The following is a 16,307-nucleotide window of genomic DNA, read 5'->3' as shown; positions in this document are numbered from 1 at the left end:
GCCCCTGGGATTCTCCAGGCAAGAACACTGGAGTAGGTTGCCATTTCCTTCTCCAATGCATGAAAGTGAAAAGTGAAAGTGATGTTGCCCAGTCGTGTCCGACTCTTAGCAAACCCATGGACTGCAGCCCACCAGGCTCTTCCATGCATGGGATTTTCCAAGCAAGAGTGCTGGAGTGGGGTGCCATTGCCTTCTCCTTTATCATCCTAGCTCAGAGAATATATCAGAGTGCTAGGAACATTGAAGATGCATGTTAATACATGTATCTGCACATACTGTGCTTCCAATCACTAAGCACCAAGATTTAAATATTTAATTTGTTGGTCTTCATAATCTAGAGATAGGTATATACTGTAGAATGGCTCTACTGGGATTTTACAGTGGAAAAAACAGATTGAGAAAACTTGTTTCCAGTAGTCTCAATGCATTTCTCATTGAGAAGAAATGAAGTATTGGTGGTCATACAGACACCCAGTGTTTTGGGTCAAGGCAACTGACAGATGTATTCAGGAATCTCAGTCAAATATATAACAGGAAGATGACACTAGTTGTCAGGGGAAAAGAGAAGAGTCCATGTGAATAGAGTGGGAGAATTTCAAGGACAAAGTTCATAAAGAGAGTACTATAGATTGAGAAACTCTGAAGCAGTTATATACTATGAGAAGTTGGAGATTAGAGACAGGAGATTTTTATTCTGGAGGTCTTTGATGCTCATGCAGTCTGGTCCACATGAGCATCTGGCCTATATATGGCTTACAAAAAGAAGTAGAAAGATCAAAAAAATTTGCCTGCATGTGGCATAGTAGAATAAATAAGCACAAATAAAAATATATCCTATGAAATATTTTAAATCAAAAAGTATGGAAAAATACATTTTAAGAACACTTGGAGCTTTTATCAAGATATTAAAACACCAGATATTCTCAGAAATTTTAAATGTTAAAAATAGATTTCAAAATGTTTATAATAATATAGTTGCCCCTAGAATTTCTATAATAATCCATCAGATGAAAAATCACTTGAAGAAACATCATTATCTATCATTATCATGGAAAATTATGTTAAGTTGTATTATAACCAGCTCTTTGGTCAAATATACTGATTTCTAGGTTTGGAAAAATTGAAAAAAAGTTAAATAACTGTGCAAACATTAATATTCATACTTTGTAGATATAAATATTCAGATAATCTTTAGACATCACTTCATTAGTTTATTCTATCTTGAGCTTTAAAAAAATTTCTGTGTAAAGAATAAGACCAAATTTTCAAGAAGATCACAATGTTTTCAATAGACTCTAGGGTCTGAAAGAGAAAATGTTTACTCTTTGACTTATTAAAGATCTAAATGCCAATCTTCAAAATTTGGTGTTGTGATGAGGTACCCCAGTTTATTGGATCTTAATATTTTTATTACATGTTTGAAAAGCTTACATTTTAAAAATTATCAGCAATTTTTGCCTTTAAAGTAGAAAATTAAATAGTAAATTCCTTTAGGGGCATACTCTGTTTCTTAGAGTAGAAAGGAATTTCAGTTTTGCAGTGACAGATTTCTTAGGTTTGTCTATCAACAAATTGGTCTTAATAGGATAAGAGAATTGTCACTAGGGTCAAAAGCAATGTGGGCTTCTAGTTCTAGGGATTCTGAAGCTGAGTGTACTAAACTCTGAATAACTGTTTCTAATAATATTTGGAGAATCTATCCCTCTCTCAGGTAAGAGAACTGACAGAAACCATCCTGAAAGGACAGCTGCATCTAACAGAACAGAGAGCGAATAACTAAGACAGTATCTGAGTAGCAGATGATGCTATACAATCTTAGACAAAGAGTCATCTGCTCATGAATCAAGGTACCTGATGAACTGTAGTATAGAGGAGTTTCTTACTGTTATGCATAAAATATTTTCCAGTGACCAACTTCACCATCCTTATCATCACTGGCTGTCATCCACAGCTCACAGCAGTGCATCATACACCCAAAGGCCAGAGAAACCTCTAAAGTCATGTTTGTTTCAGGTAGACATTTCAGGTTGACATTTTTCCCCTATATTTCCCCCTCTCTTCATTCAGTGATACAGTAACAGTTTTCATTATCGTTACAGAATATTATTATCATAGGTAAAAACACCTTGAAATCTACTGTCATACTTACATATCAATCCAGGCTCCCATTTCTCTACCTCCTCTCCATGTATGCCAGTTCAGAGTACAGGACCTCAGCAAAATTGCTTAAATTCAGTTGTACCTACCACATGGGATTCTTATGAGTATCATAAGAGACATCATTTCCTTTCATCCTGCCAGGTCCACCAAGTCAAGTACTACTGTCTCTATTTAAATTCTACCAAATTCTTTGCCTCTGGGTAGAATTTATGCTTCATATTTGAATTCCCTAGTACTTTTGGAAACCACCATAGCTTATCATACATAATTACTTACTTGCTTATCTTGTTCAATTAACTATGATTTAATTACTTGTCAACATCCCTTGGATCATAGAAAAAGCAAGAGAATTTCAGAAAAACACCTACTTCTGCTTCATTAACTACACTAAAGCCTTTGACTGTGTGTATCACAACAAACTGGAAAATTTTAAGGAGGTGGGAATACCAGGCCAACTTTCCTGCCTCTTGAGAAACCTGTATGCAGGTCAAGAAGCAACTGTTAGAACCAGACACGGAACAATGGACTGGTTCCCAATTAGGAAAGGGGAACGTCAAGGCTGTATATTGTCACCCTGCTTATTTAACTTATATGCAGAGTACATCATGCAAAATGTCAGGCTGGATGAAGCATAAGCTAGAATCAAGACTGCCAGGAGAAATATCATAACCACATATATGCAGAGTACACTACCCTTATGGAAGAAAGTGAAGAGGAAGTAAAGAGCCTCTTTATGAAAGTGAAAGATGAGAGTGAAAAAGTAGGCTTAAAACTCAGCCTTAAAAAACAAAGATCATGGCATCCAGGCCCATTACTTCAAGGCAAACAGATGGCGAAACAATGAAAACAGTGACAGACTGTAGACAGATGGTGACTGCAACCGTGAAATTAAAAGATGCTTGTACCTTGGAAGAAAAGCTATGACCAACATAGATAGCATATTGAAAAGCAAAGACATTACTTTGCCCACAAAGATCTGTCTAGTCAAAACTATAGTTTTTCTAGTAGTCATGTATGGATGTGAGAGTTGAACTATAAAGAAAACTGAGCACTGAAGAATTGATGCTTTTGAACTGTGGTGTTGGAGAAGACTCTTGAGAGTCCCTTGGACTGCAAGGAGATCCAACCAGTCCATCCTAAAGGAGATCAGTCCTGAGTGTTCATTGGAAGGACTGATGCTGAAGCTGAAGCTCCAATATTTTGGCCATCCGATACAAAGAGTTGACTAATTGGAAAAGACCCTGATGCTGGGAAAGACTGAAGGCAGGAGCAGAAGGGGATGACATAGATTGAGATGATTGGATGGCAACACTAATTCAACGGACATGAGTCTGAGTAAACTCTGGGAGATGGTAAAGAACAGGGAAGCCTTGTGTATTGCAATCCATGGGGTCGCAAAGAGTCGGACATGTCTAAGCAACTGAACAACAACAATATAATTTTCTTAAAGAGAGTGATCATAACTTTTTCATGTTTATGTCCCTAATATCTAGCACAATACATGGCATATAGGAGATTTTCTTTAACTATTTGTACCTTGAATGAATTTTAATATTGGAATAGTGTTTTGCAATTTAAAGAAGTTCTTTTCCTTTCACTGCCATAGCTGCTATTTCCTGATTGAAGTTCTTAATATAAAAGAAAGTTGTGGGAAATAAACAAGTAGGTGTTTTACACAAGGGATAAAATATTAAAAGATATAAACAACAGGCGATGGAGTGATGATCAGAATGTAGGTTTATGGTGTTAAAAGTGTATTAAATTTAGTTATTAGGTAAATACAGTATTTCTTAAAAATACTACATATTATATTTGGAAAAGTTGTATATGTTAGCAGAAATAATAGATTCTAGGTTGATATAAAATGCTATATCTTGGCCCATTTGAGAAATGAAGATTATGGTGATTTGAATCAAGGAAATAGTAGGTTGTATCCATTCAAGTATCCATAAAGTCAAGGTAAATAAAAGACAGATGGTGATCAATAGATTTAGCAGGGGTTCCAGTTGAGCCTCACCATTTTCATCAGCATTCCTGAGATTCCATGTTATGAGTTCTCCCGTCATGTTACTATAATTTAGTAGAACAATCACAGGAAAATGGATAAAGAGTAGAGTTAAGGTATCACGTGGAACTGTAGGACTCTTATATTGGAGGAATGAGGTTCAGCTCAGTTCAGTCACTCAGTCGTGTCTGACTCTTTGTGGCTTCATGGACTGCAGCACGCCAGGCCTCCCTGTCCATCACCAACTCCTGGAATTTACTCAAACTCATGTCCATTGAGTCGGTGATGCCATCCAACCATCTCATCCTCTGTTGTCTGCTTTCCCTCCTGCCTTCAATCTTTTCCAGCATGAGGGTCTTTTCAAATGTGTCCGTTCTTCACATCAGGTGGTCAAAGTATTGGAGTTTCAGCTTCAGCATCAGTCCTTCCAATGAATATTCAGGATTGATTTCCTTTAGGATGGACTGGTTGGATCTCCTTGCAGTCCAAGGAATACTGAAGAGTCTTATCAATCACCACAGTTCAAAAGCATCAATTCTTCAGCACTCGGCTTTCTTTATAGTCCAACTCCCATATGCATACACAACTACTGGAAAAACCATAGCTTTGACAAGACTGACCTTTGTTGGCAAAGTCATGTCTCTGCTTTTGAATATGCTGTCTTAGTTGGTCATAACTTTTCTTCCAAGGAACAGGCATCTTTTAATTTCATGGCTGCAGTCACCATCTGCAGTGATTTTGGAGCTCCCCACCCCCAAAAAAATCTGCCACTTTTCCCATTGTTTCCCTATCTATTTACCATGAAGTAATGGGACCAGATGCCATAATTTTAGTTTTCTGAATATTGAGTTTTAAGCCAACTTTTTCACTCTCCTCTTTCACTTTCATCAAGAAGCTCTTTAATTCTTCTTCCCTTTCGGCCATATGGGTGGTGTCATCTGCATATCTGAGGTTATTAATATTTCTCCTTGCAATCTTGATTCCAGCTTGTGCTGCATCCAGTCCAGCATTTGTCATGATGCACTCTGAATATAAGTTAAATAAGCAGGGTGACAATATACAGCCTTGATGTATGTCAACTCCTTTTCCAATCTGGAACCAGTCTGTTGTTCCATGTCTGGTTCTAACTGTTGCTTCTTTATCTGCATACAGATTCCTCAGGAGGCAGGTCTGGCATTCCCATCTCTTTTAGAATTTTCCAGTTTATTGTGATCCACACAGTCAAAGGCTTTGGCATATCAATAAAGCTGAAGTAGATGTTTTTCTGGAGCTCTGTCACTCTTCTGATGATCAAACAGACGTTGGCCATTTGATCTCTGGTTCCTCTTCCTTTCCTAAAACCATCTTGAACATCTGGCCGTTCATGGTTCACGAACTGTTGAAACCAGGCTTTTAGAATTTTGAGCATTACTTTGCTAGCATGTGAGATGAGTGCAATTGTGTGATAGTTTGAGCATTCTTTTGCTTGTCTTTCTTTGGGATTGGAGTGAAAACTGACCTTTTTCAGTCCTGTGGAGGAATGAGATAGCACCCTCATATTTTAGGAGGGATGGAATGACTGCCAAGTTGTTCCAATAAAGTGAGAAAAAGTGAAACATCATACAGAGAAGCACTTGGATGGTTATAGGAATAAAAGGGAAGTAAATGCTTGCAGGCCTTAAAACATCCTGAATATAGTTATCTGTTAATTCTGATGACATAGTTAGACAGCAGAAAGAAATCATGATTCCACATAGCTTCCCTGTCCAGCTTTACACCATCACTGCTTGGAGGAAGGCCCTCAGAAGAGTGGGATAGAGAACTAAATGGACACCTATATGATTCCCACAGCATATTATTAACTAGTTCACAATTTTTCTTCCTGCTTCTCCCCAGCTATCAGCCGCCCAGAATCTACTAGTCTTTCTGGAGAGTATTAGACTTTTAAACATTTATTATTCAGATCATACACTATGTATTTGAATTATAGTCAACTTCACAAATATTTAAAAATTTTTACTACCATTTTACAGATTGTGAAATTGAGGATGAGATATCAAGTAACTTGTCCCTTGTTAAACAGTATGTAAGTTGAGAAGTCACAATTGACAGGTCTAGGAAACTCAGCAAGCTCTGCTTTTTATAGTACTGAGTGCAATATCCCAATAAAGCACTCTCTGGTCCATTTCTCTAAATTCTTCAAATATCTAGTGTAGTATTTCAATATAATATTTTTTTAATTAATTTTTTAAATGAGCCAGCAAAATGTTCTACTTTCTTTGTAAAATAATAATTGTTTGATTGGGTTTCTCTGGTGGCTCAGTGGTAAAGAATCCACCGGCCAATGCAGGAAATGCAGGTTTGATCCCTGGGTGGGGAAGATCCCTTGGAGAAGGTGATCACAACCCACTCCAGTATTCTTGCCTGGGAGATCCCATGGACAGAGGAGCTGGTGGGCTCACAAAGAATCAGACTTAACTTAGTGACTGCAATAACAATTGTTCAATCAAATAACTCTTCTGAATTTTTAAAAGATACTATTTGTTCTGCTATTCACTGTGCTATAATCATACTCTAATTTTTTTTTAACTAGTGTAAAATACAGAAGTCAGAATTGTATTAAATTACTATTTATGAATGTTAACATGGAAAATTTTGTAAAGTAATTAATTTAAAGGCAATTCTTTTTGGGCCAAAACTTTCAAGGAGATTTCTGTGGTTGACGAAAGAAAATAGATCATTCAGATGAGATATTTCTTGTCAAAATAATAGCATACTTTCACTGTCAAACTTAAAAAAATTAGTCACTCTGAAATCACCATTCTATATATTTTGAAGAATTATGAAGTCTTGACTGAGTATCATGTGGCAAACAATCCTGATACATTTGATCATCTGCACAAATATGTGTCCAAAGAGGCAATACAAAGAGTAGATGGACCTCAAGTACTGCTGGCTTATGACCATTTAAATGATAGATTTAACTTCTGCCTGGTTTATCATGCTACTACTAACAATAGTTCAAATAGAAACTGGATATTTCAACCTCGACATATATAGAAAGCCTTTCAATACTTTATAAGTGAGTAAATGGCAAATTTGTTTTTCTTCTGCCACTATACTGATTAGGTAATTGGGAAGTTTCCTCCTATATTTTTGGATGTTGGCTGTTACCATGATCTGAAATAACATAAATAACAACATTTATATAAATAACATAATCTCAGAGGCTTATTTTCAATTAAGTAGGATCTAAGCAATGGGAAAATAAAGACCACTGTGGGAACTACTGATCTATTCATCACAGTGCGGCATTTAAAAATGTAATCTTGTTTAAAAGATAACCTGGGGGAGCTATTTTGTGTATCTAGAAATTTGTTTGGAAATAATAAACTACCTTAATTATTCTTTTTTCTAAATTAATATTGTTTCACTTATTAAAATGACTCTGTCACAGCTAAATACTAAAACCTTAATAATGACTCCTGTTTACAGTTTATAATACTCTGAAGTGATCATAGGGTCGCTTAAAAAGTGAAATGATACTAATTATATGATCATATCTGATATATTGCCATATCTAAACCTCTTTAGCTCAAAATAGATTTATCATTTTTATGGAAACTATAAAAGTGAGGAACAGTGCAAAGAAAAAAAGATCACTTTTACTTCCACTAATCATTAGAATAATTAACTATAAGTGTGTTAAAATAGGGAATTAAACACAGCTCTGCCAAAACTGGAGACAATAATGTTTCTGCACGGTTGTGTAAGGTTAATTATCTTTCAGCTGTAAATACAGTAGAATTTTTTCCACATAGGACAAATTACTTTTGGGTGTGAAAGTTACTGCATACTAAGGGGCCAATATTTTTTTATACTTAACTATAACAATTTATAATTTATTCAGATGTTTGAATAATTCATTAGACTACATGGGACAGTATGGCTATTTCAAAGATTAACTTTCAGCACCCAGAATCTCATATGACTAAAGGAGAGTAGATAATTTCTACTTTTGAGCCATAACAGCAATAAAATATTGTTTAATAACTAAAGTATAATAACGGTAGCCCATTAATGAAAATAAAAATAGATTTCATATGATTATTGGGTCTGACAGGGTGTCTGCCCTCAGATGCCCTCTTGCAACACCTACCGTCTTGCCTAGGTTTCTCTTACCTTGGGCATGGGGTATCTCTTCACAGCTGCTCCAGCAAAGTGCAGCCGCTGCTCCTTACCTTGGTCGAAGGGTATCTCCTTACCGCCGCCCTTTATGACCTTCAACGTGGGATGGCTCCTCTGGGCCCTCCTGCACCCACGCAGCCACCGCTCCTCGGGTTGCTCCTCCCAGCCACCGCCCCTGGCCTCCAGTGCGAGGTGGCTCCTCAGGGCCATCGACCCTGGCCTCAGAGGCGAGGTGGCTTCTCCTGGCTGCCCCTGACCTCGGACGCAGGGTGTCTCCTCCCGGCCGCCACTGACCTCGGATGTGGGGTAGCTCCTCCCGGCCACCACCCCTGACCTCAGACTTGGGTAGCTCCTCTCGGACGTTCCTGCGCCGTAGCAGCCTGGCACTTGGCCACTGCCCCTGACCTCAGACTTGGGATAACTCCTCTCGCCCACGCTTAGTGCGCCGGGTTGCAGCTGCCCGCGCTTAGTGCTTACTGCTTAGTCCACTATCTCAACCATTTAGTCCACTTAGTCCACTATCTCAACTCCCCCTCAGTTCATTGCAGTCTCACAGAAAACTAGTCAATCTAATCACACTAGGACCACAGCCTTGTCTAATTCAATGAAACCAAGCTATGCCCGTGGGGCAACCCAAGACGGGCGGGTCATGGTGGAGAGGTCTGACAGAATGTGGTCCACTGGAGAAGAGAATGGCAAACCACTTCAGTATTCTTGCCTTGAGAACCCCATGAACAGTATGAAAAGGCAAAATGATAGGATACTGAAACAGGAACTTCCCAGGTCAGTAGGTGCCCATTATGCTACTGGAGATCAGTGGAGAAATAACTCCAGAAAGAATGAAGGGATGGAGCCAAAGCAAAAACAATACTCAGCTGTAGATGTGACTGGTGATAGAAGCAAGGTCCGATGCTGTAAAGAGCAATATTGCATAGGAACCTGGAATGTCAGGTCCATGAATCAAGGCAAATCGGAAGTGGTCAACAAGAGATGGCAAGAGTGAACGTCGACATTCTAGGAATCAGTTTACTAAAATGGACTGGAATGTGTGAATTTAACTGAGATGACCATTCTATCTACTACTGCAGGCAGGAATCCCTCAGAAGAAATGGAGTAGCCATCTTGGTCAACAAAAGAGTTGGAAATGCAGTATTTGGATGCAATCTCAAAAATGACAGAATGATCTCTGTTTGTCTCCAAGGCAAACCATTCAATATCACGGTAATCAAAGTCTATGCCCCAACCAGTAACGCTGAAGAAACGGAAGTTGAACGGTTTTATGAAGACCTCCAAGACCTTTTAGAACTAATACCCAAAAAAGATGTGCTCTTCATTATAGGGGACTGGAATGCAAAAGTAGGAAGTCAAGAAACACCTGGAGTAACAGGCAAATTTGGCCTTGGAACGCGGAATGAAGCAGGGCAAAGACTAATCGAGTTTTGCCAAGAAAATGCACTGGTCATAGCAAACACCCTCTTCCAACAACACAAGAGAAGACTCTACACGTGGACATCACCAGATGGTCAACACCAAAATCAGATTGATTATATTCTTTGCAGCCAAAGATGGAGAAGCTCTATACAATCAATAAAAACAAGACCAGGAGCTGACTGTGGCTCAGATCATGAATTCCTTACTGCCAAATTTAGACTCAAATTGAAGAAAGTAGGGAAAACTAGACTATTCAAGTATGACCTAAATCAAATCCATTATGACTATGCAGTGGAAGTGAGAAATAGATTTAAGGGACTAGATCTGATAGATAGAGTGCCTGATGAACTATGGGATGAGGTTTGTGACAGTGTACAGGAGACAGGGATCAAGACCATCCCCATGGAAAAGAAATGCAAAAAAGCAAAATGGCTGTCTGGGGAGGCCTTACAAATAGCTGGGAAAAGAAGAGAGGCGAAAAGCAAAGGAGAAAAGGAAAGATACACCCATTTGATTGCAGAGTTCCAGAGAATAGCAAGAAGAGATAAGAAAGCCTTCTTCAGCAAACAATGCAAAGAAATAGAGGAAAAGAACAGAATGGGAAAGACTAGAGATTTCTTCAAGAAAATGAGAGATACCAAGGGAACATTTCATGCAAAGATGGGCTCGATAAAGGACAGAAATGGTCTGGACGTAACAGAAGCAGAAGATATTAAGAAGAGGTGGCAAGAATACACGGAAGAACTGTACAAAAAAAGACCTTCACAACCTAGATAATCATGATGGTGTAATCACTAATGTAGAGCCAGACATCCTGGAAAGTGAAGTCAAGTGGGCCTTGGAAAGCATCACTGTGAACAAAGCTAGTGGAGGTGATGGAATGCCAGTGGAGCTGTTTCAAATCCTGAAAGATGATGATGTGAAAGTCCTGCACTCAATATGCCAGCAAATTTGGAAAACTCAGCAGTGGCCACAGGACTGGAAAAGGTTAGTTTTCATTCTAATCCCAAAGAAAAGCAATGCCAAAGAATGCTCAAACGACCGCACAATGGTACTCATCTAACTTGCTAGTAAAGTAATGCTCAAACTTCTCCAAGCCAGGCTTCAGCAATACGTGATCCGTGAACTTCTGGATGTTCAAGCTGGTTTTAGAAAAGGCAGAGGAACCAGAGAGCAAATTGCCAACATCCGCTGGATCATGGAAAAAGCAAGAGAGTTCCAGAAAAACATCTATTTCTGCTTTATTGACTATGCCAAAGCCTTTGACTGTGTGGATCACAATAAACTGTGGGAAATTCTCCAAGAGTTGGGAATACCAGACCACCTGACCTGCCTCTTGAGAAGTCTGTATGCTGGTCAGGAAGCAGCAGTTAGAACTGGGCATGGAACAACAGACTGGTTTCAAATAGGAAAAGGAGTACGTCAAGGCTGTATATTGTCACCATGCTTATTTAACTTATATGCAGAGTACATCATGAGAAACACTAGATTGGAAGAAACACAAGCTGGAATCAAGATTGCCGGGAGACATATCAATAACCTCAGATATGCAAATGACACCACCCTCATGGCAGAAAGTGAAGAGGAACTAAAAAGCCTCTTGATGAAAGTGAAAGAAGAGAGTTAAAAAGTTGGCCTAAAGCTCAACATTCAGAAAACGAAGATCATGGCATCTGGTCCCATCACTCCATGGGAAATAGATGGGGAAACAGTGGAAACAGTGTCAGACTTTATTTTTGGGGGCTCCAAAATCACTGCAGATGGTGATTGCAGCCATGAAATTAAAAGACGCTTACTCCTTGGAAGAAAAGTTATGAGCAACCTAGATAGCATATTGAAAAGCAGAGACATTACTTTGCCGACTAAGGTCTGTCTAGTCAAGGCTATGGTTTTTCCTGTGGTCATGAATGGATGTGAGAGTTGGACTTTGAAGAAGGCTGAGTGCCGAAGAATTGATGCTTTTGAACTGTGGTGTTGGAGAAGACTCTTGAGAGTCCCTTGGACTGCAAGGAGATCCAACCAGTCCATTCTGAAAGAAATCAACCCTGGGATTTCTTTAGAAGCAATGATGCTAAAGCTTAAGCTCCAGTACTTTGGCTACCTCATGTGAAGTGTTGACTCATTGGAAAAGATTCTGATGCTGGGAGGGATTGGGGGGCAGGAGGAGAAGGGGCCGACCGAAGATGAGATGGCTGGATGGCATCATGGACTCGATGGACATGAGTCTGAGTGAACTCCAGGAGGTGGTGATGGACAGGGAGGCCTGGCGTGCTGTGGTTCATGGGGTCGCAAAGAGTCGGACACGACTGAGCGGCTGAACTGAACTGAACTGATCTGATGTCAGTATGACATACACTGGAAAGGGACAGATTTTTAAGAAATTCAGATGCGATTCCATCAAAATGGAATGTGCTCTATAATGTAACCAACAACTTACATTTTTTAAAGGTACCTAGCAGACACAGATTAAATAATTTCATAAAGGTATGCAATCTTTCTTCCACTGAGATTTACCTTCTCTTATCTTGAATAAAGGTATTTCCCATTCTGAAATAAGTGACCAGATGGCAGAAGTGAAGCTGGTAAATACTTCCTGTGTGTACATGCTCTGTCGCTCAGTTGCGTGTCTTATTCCTTGCAACCCCATGGACTGTGCCCTCTGGGCACAACTGTCCATGGAATTTTCCAAGCAAGAATACTAGAGTAGGTTGCCATTTCCTTTTCCAGGAAAATATTTCCCAAGGAGATAAATTTGTTTCATTTTTTAATTTTTAAAGACACAGGCTTAAGGATCTCCCCCTTGGTTTATATTTAGTTATCAAATATAACTAAAAGGTAGAACTCAGTTATTTTCTTAAAAACCTGTATCAGTTCACTTCAGTTCAGTCACTCAGTCGTGTCCGACTCTTTGCGACCCCATGAATCGCAGCACGCCAGGCCTCCCTGTCCATCACCATCTCCCAGAGTTCACTCAGACTCACGTCCATCGAGTCTGTGGTGCCATCCAGCCATCTCATCCTCTGTTGTCCCCTTCTTCTCCTGCCCCCAGTCCCTCCCAGCATCAGAATCTTTTCCAATGAGTCAACACTTCGCATGAGGTGGCCAAAGTACTGGAGTTTCAGCTTTAGCATCATTCCTTCCAAAGAAATCCCAGGGCTGATCTCCTTCAGAATGGACTGGTTGGATCTCCTTGCAGTCCAAGGGACTCTCAAGAGTCTTCCCCCCAACACCACAGTTCAAACGCATCAATTCTTCGGCACTCAGCCTTCTTCACAGTCCAACTCTCACATCCATTCATGACCACAGGAAAAACCTTAGCCTTGACTAGGCCTACCTTAGTCGGCAAAGTAATGTCTCTGCTTTTGGATATGCTATCTAGGTTGGTCATAACTTTTCTTTCAAGGAATAAGTGTCTGCTGCTTTCACCATCTGCAGTGATTTTATAGAGTCTGACACTGTTTTCCACTGTTTCCCCATGTATTTCCCATGAAGTGATGGTAGCTTAGTTTATTTCTATCAAGGACATTTTTGTTTATAGAACTTCTTCTTATGGGTGTACTCAAAAATTTTTTCTATCAAGTAGCAAAACTATTTTTCCCTCAGTTTTCAAGCAGTGTGATCTCCAAAGTAGAGTTTGTGAACTAGTCAAGTCCTTGAAGTGCCAAAACTTATTTATTTTTATCTCATTTATAATTTTGTTTTACAATGTAGATATTACAGAAAAGTGTTAATGTCACACTGGTTAACACTTTAAAAATATATGCCTGTGATAAATTGAATATATTTTAAATAGTAGAGATAAGCATAACCAAAATTGAGTTTGATAACAGATAAATATATACAGAGACTATTGCATAGTGATGTCCCTGAATATGGTGGCTGCATTTTTTTGCAAGGTGCATATTTTTAAATTTGTTTTCTTTGCTTACAATGTTTTTTTTAGAGCGGTAGTGAGACCACATACTTTCATCAGCTATAGTGCTGAACTGCTGGTAATTGGTGCTAAGCGAGTAGGAGGCACTGAATAGCTACTCAAGTTAGGGTCTGAGAGAAAATACAGATTTACAAATAGTGCTTCTTATTAGAACGTGGTGCCAATCTGGTAATACAGATTTAAAATTTTGCTTGCTGTGCTTAATTAGTTCATTGTAGTTTTTATCTTCTCCAATGAGTGGCCTACAGCTTTATTCAGCTGATGACTGAGTACAGCACAGAGCAATACTAACATATTTTTATCTACCCAGAACAGACTAATAACTCAGTTGGCATCATGGGATGATGAATATTACCTCCTACCATCATCAGAGCAACTTTTTTTTTCCCTGAGGTTTAGAGAGTAGATTTTTAAAATTTATTTATTTATTAATTGAAGGATAATTGCTTTACAGAATTTTTTTGTTTTCTGTCAAGCCTCAGCAAGAATCAACCATAAATATACATATATCCCCTCCCTTTTAAAACTCTCTCCTATCTCCCTCCCCATCCCACCCCTCTAGGCTCATACAGAGGCCCTGTTTGAGTTTCCTGAGCCATACAGCAAATTCCCTTTGGCTATCTATTTTACATATGGTAATACAAGTTTCCATGTTACTCTTTCCATACATCTCAACCTCTCCTCCCACCTCCCCATGTCCATAAGTCTGTTCTCTATGTCTGTTTTTCCACTGTTGCCCTGTAAATAAATTCTCCAGTACCATTTTTCTAGATTCTGTATATATGCATTAGAAGATGATATTTATCTTTCTCTTTCTGACTTACTTCACTCTGTATAATAGGTTCTAGGTTCATCCACCTCGTTAGAACTGACTCAAATGCATTCCTTTTATGGCTGAGTAATATTCCTTTGTGTATATGTACCACAACTTCTTTATCCATTCATCTGTCGATGGACATCTAGGTTGCTTCCAGGTCCTAGCTATTGTAAATAGTGCTGCAATAAACAATGGGATACATGTGTCTTTTTCAGTTTTGGTTTCTTCAGGGTTTATGCCTAGGAGTGGGGTTGCTGGGTCAAATGGCAGTTTTATTCCTAGTTTTTTTGAGAAATCACTATGCTGTCTTCCATAGTGACTGTATCAATTTATATTCCCAGCAACAGTGCAAAAGCATTCCCTTTTCTCCACACCCTCTCCAGCATTTATTGCTTTAGACTTTTTGTCTGGTGTGAGGTGATATCTCATTGTAGTTTTGATTTGCATTTCTCTAATAATAAGCAATATTGAGCATCTTTTCATGTGTTTGTTAGCCATCTGTATGTCTTCTTTGAAGAAATGTCTGTTTGGGTCTTTTTCCAACTTTTTGACTCGGTTGTTTGTTTTTCTGGTATTGAGTTGTATGAACTGCTTGCATATTTTGGAAATTGATCCTTTGTCAGTTGTTTCATTTGCTATTATTTTCTCCCATTCTGAGGGCTGTCTTTTCACCTTGCTTATAGTTTCCTTTGCTGTGCAAAAGCTTTTAAATTTAATTAGGTCATACTTGCTTACTTTTGTTTTTATTTCCATTACTCTAGAAGGTGGGTCATAGAGGATCTTGCTATTTATGTCATTGAGTGTTCTGCCTATGTTTTCTTTTAAGAGTTTTATAGTTTCTGGTCTTACATTTAGGTCTTTAACCCATTTTGAGTTTATCTATGTGTATGGTGTTAGGAAGTGTTCTAATTTCATTCTTTTGCATGAGGCTGTCCGGTTTTCCCAGCACCGTTTATTGAAGAGGCTTCCGTTGCCCGATTGTATATTCTTGCCTCTTTTGTAAAAAATAAGGTACCCATAGGTGCATGGGTTTATCTCTGGGCTTTCTATCTTGTTTCATTGGTCTATATTTCTGTTTTTGTGCCAGTGCCATACTGTCTCAGTGACTGTAGCTTTGTAGTATAATCTGAAGTTGGGAAGGTTGAGTCCTCCAGCTCCATTCTTTTTTATCAAGACAGCTTTGGCTATTTGGGGTCTTTTGCATTTCCATGTGAATTGTGAAATTTTTTCTAGTTCTGTAAAAAATGCCATTGGTAATTTGATAGGGATTGCATTGAACGAGGTTTGCATTTTGTAGTATAGTCATTTTCACAATAGTGATTCTTCCTACCCAGGAAGATGGAATATGTCTCTATCTGTTTATGTCATCTTCAGTTTCTTTCATCAGTGTCTTATAATTTTCTGCATACATTTCTTTAGTCTCCTTAGGTAAGTTTATTGTTAGATATTTAATCTTTTTGTTGCAATGGTGAATGGGATTGATACCTTAATTGCTCTCTCTGATTTTTCATTGTTAGTATATAGAAATGCAAGTGATTTCTGTGTATTGATTTTGTATCCTGCAACTATGCTAAATTCACTAGTTAGCTCTAGTAAGTTTCTGACACTGTCTTCAGTGTTTTCTGTGTACAGTATCATGTCATCTGCAAACAGAGCTTTAATTCTTTTCCAGTCTGGATTCCTTTTATTTCTTTTTCTTCTCTGATTGCTGTAGCTAGGACTTTCGAAACTATGTCGAATAATAGTGGTGAAAGTGAACACCCTTGTCTTGTTCCTGATCTTAAGGGGAATGC

This window comes from Budorcas taxicolor, chromosome 7, assembly GCF_023091745.1.
Source record: "Budorcas taxicolor isolate Tak-1 chromosome 7, Takin1.1, whole genome shotgun sequence".
NCBI classification, from domain to species: Eukaryota; Metazoa; Chordata; class Mammalia; order Artiodactyla; family Bovidae; genus Budorcas; species Budorcas taxicolor.
Note: the sequence above shows the minus strand (reverse complement) of the source record.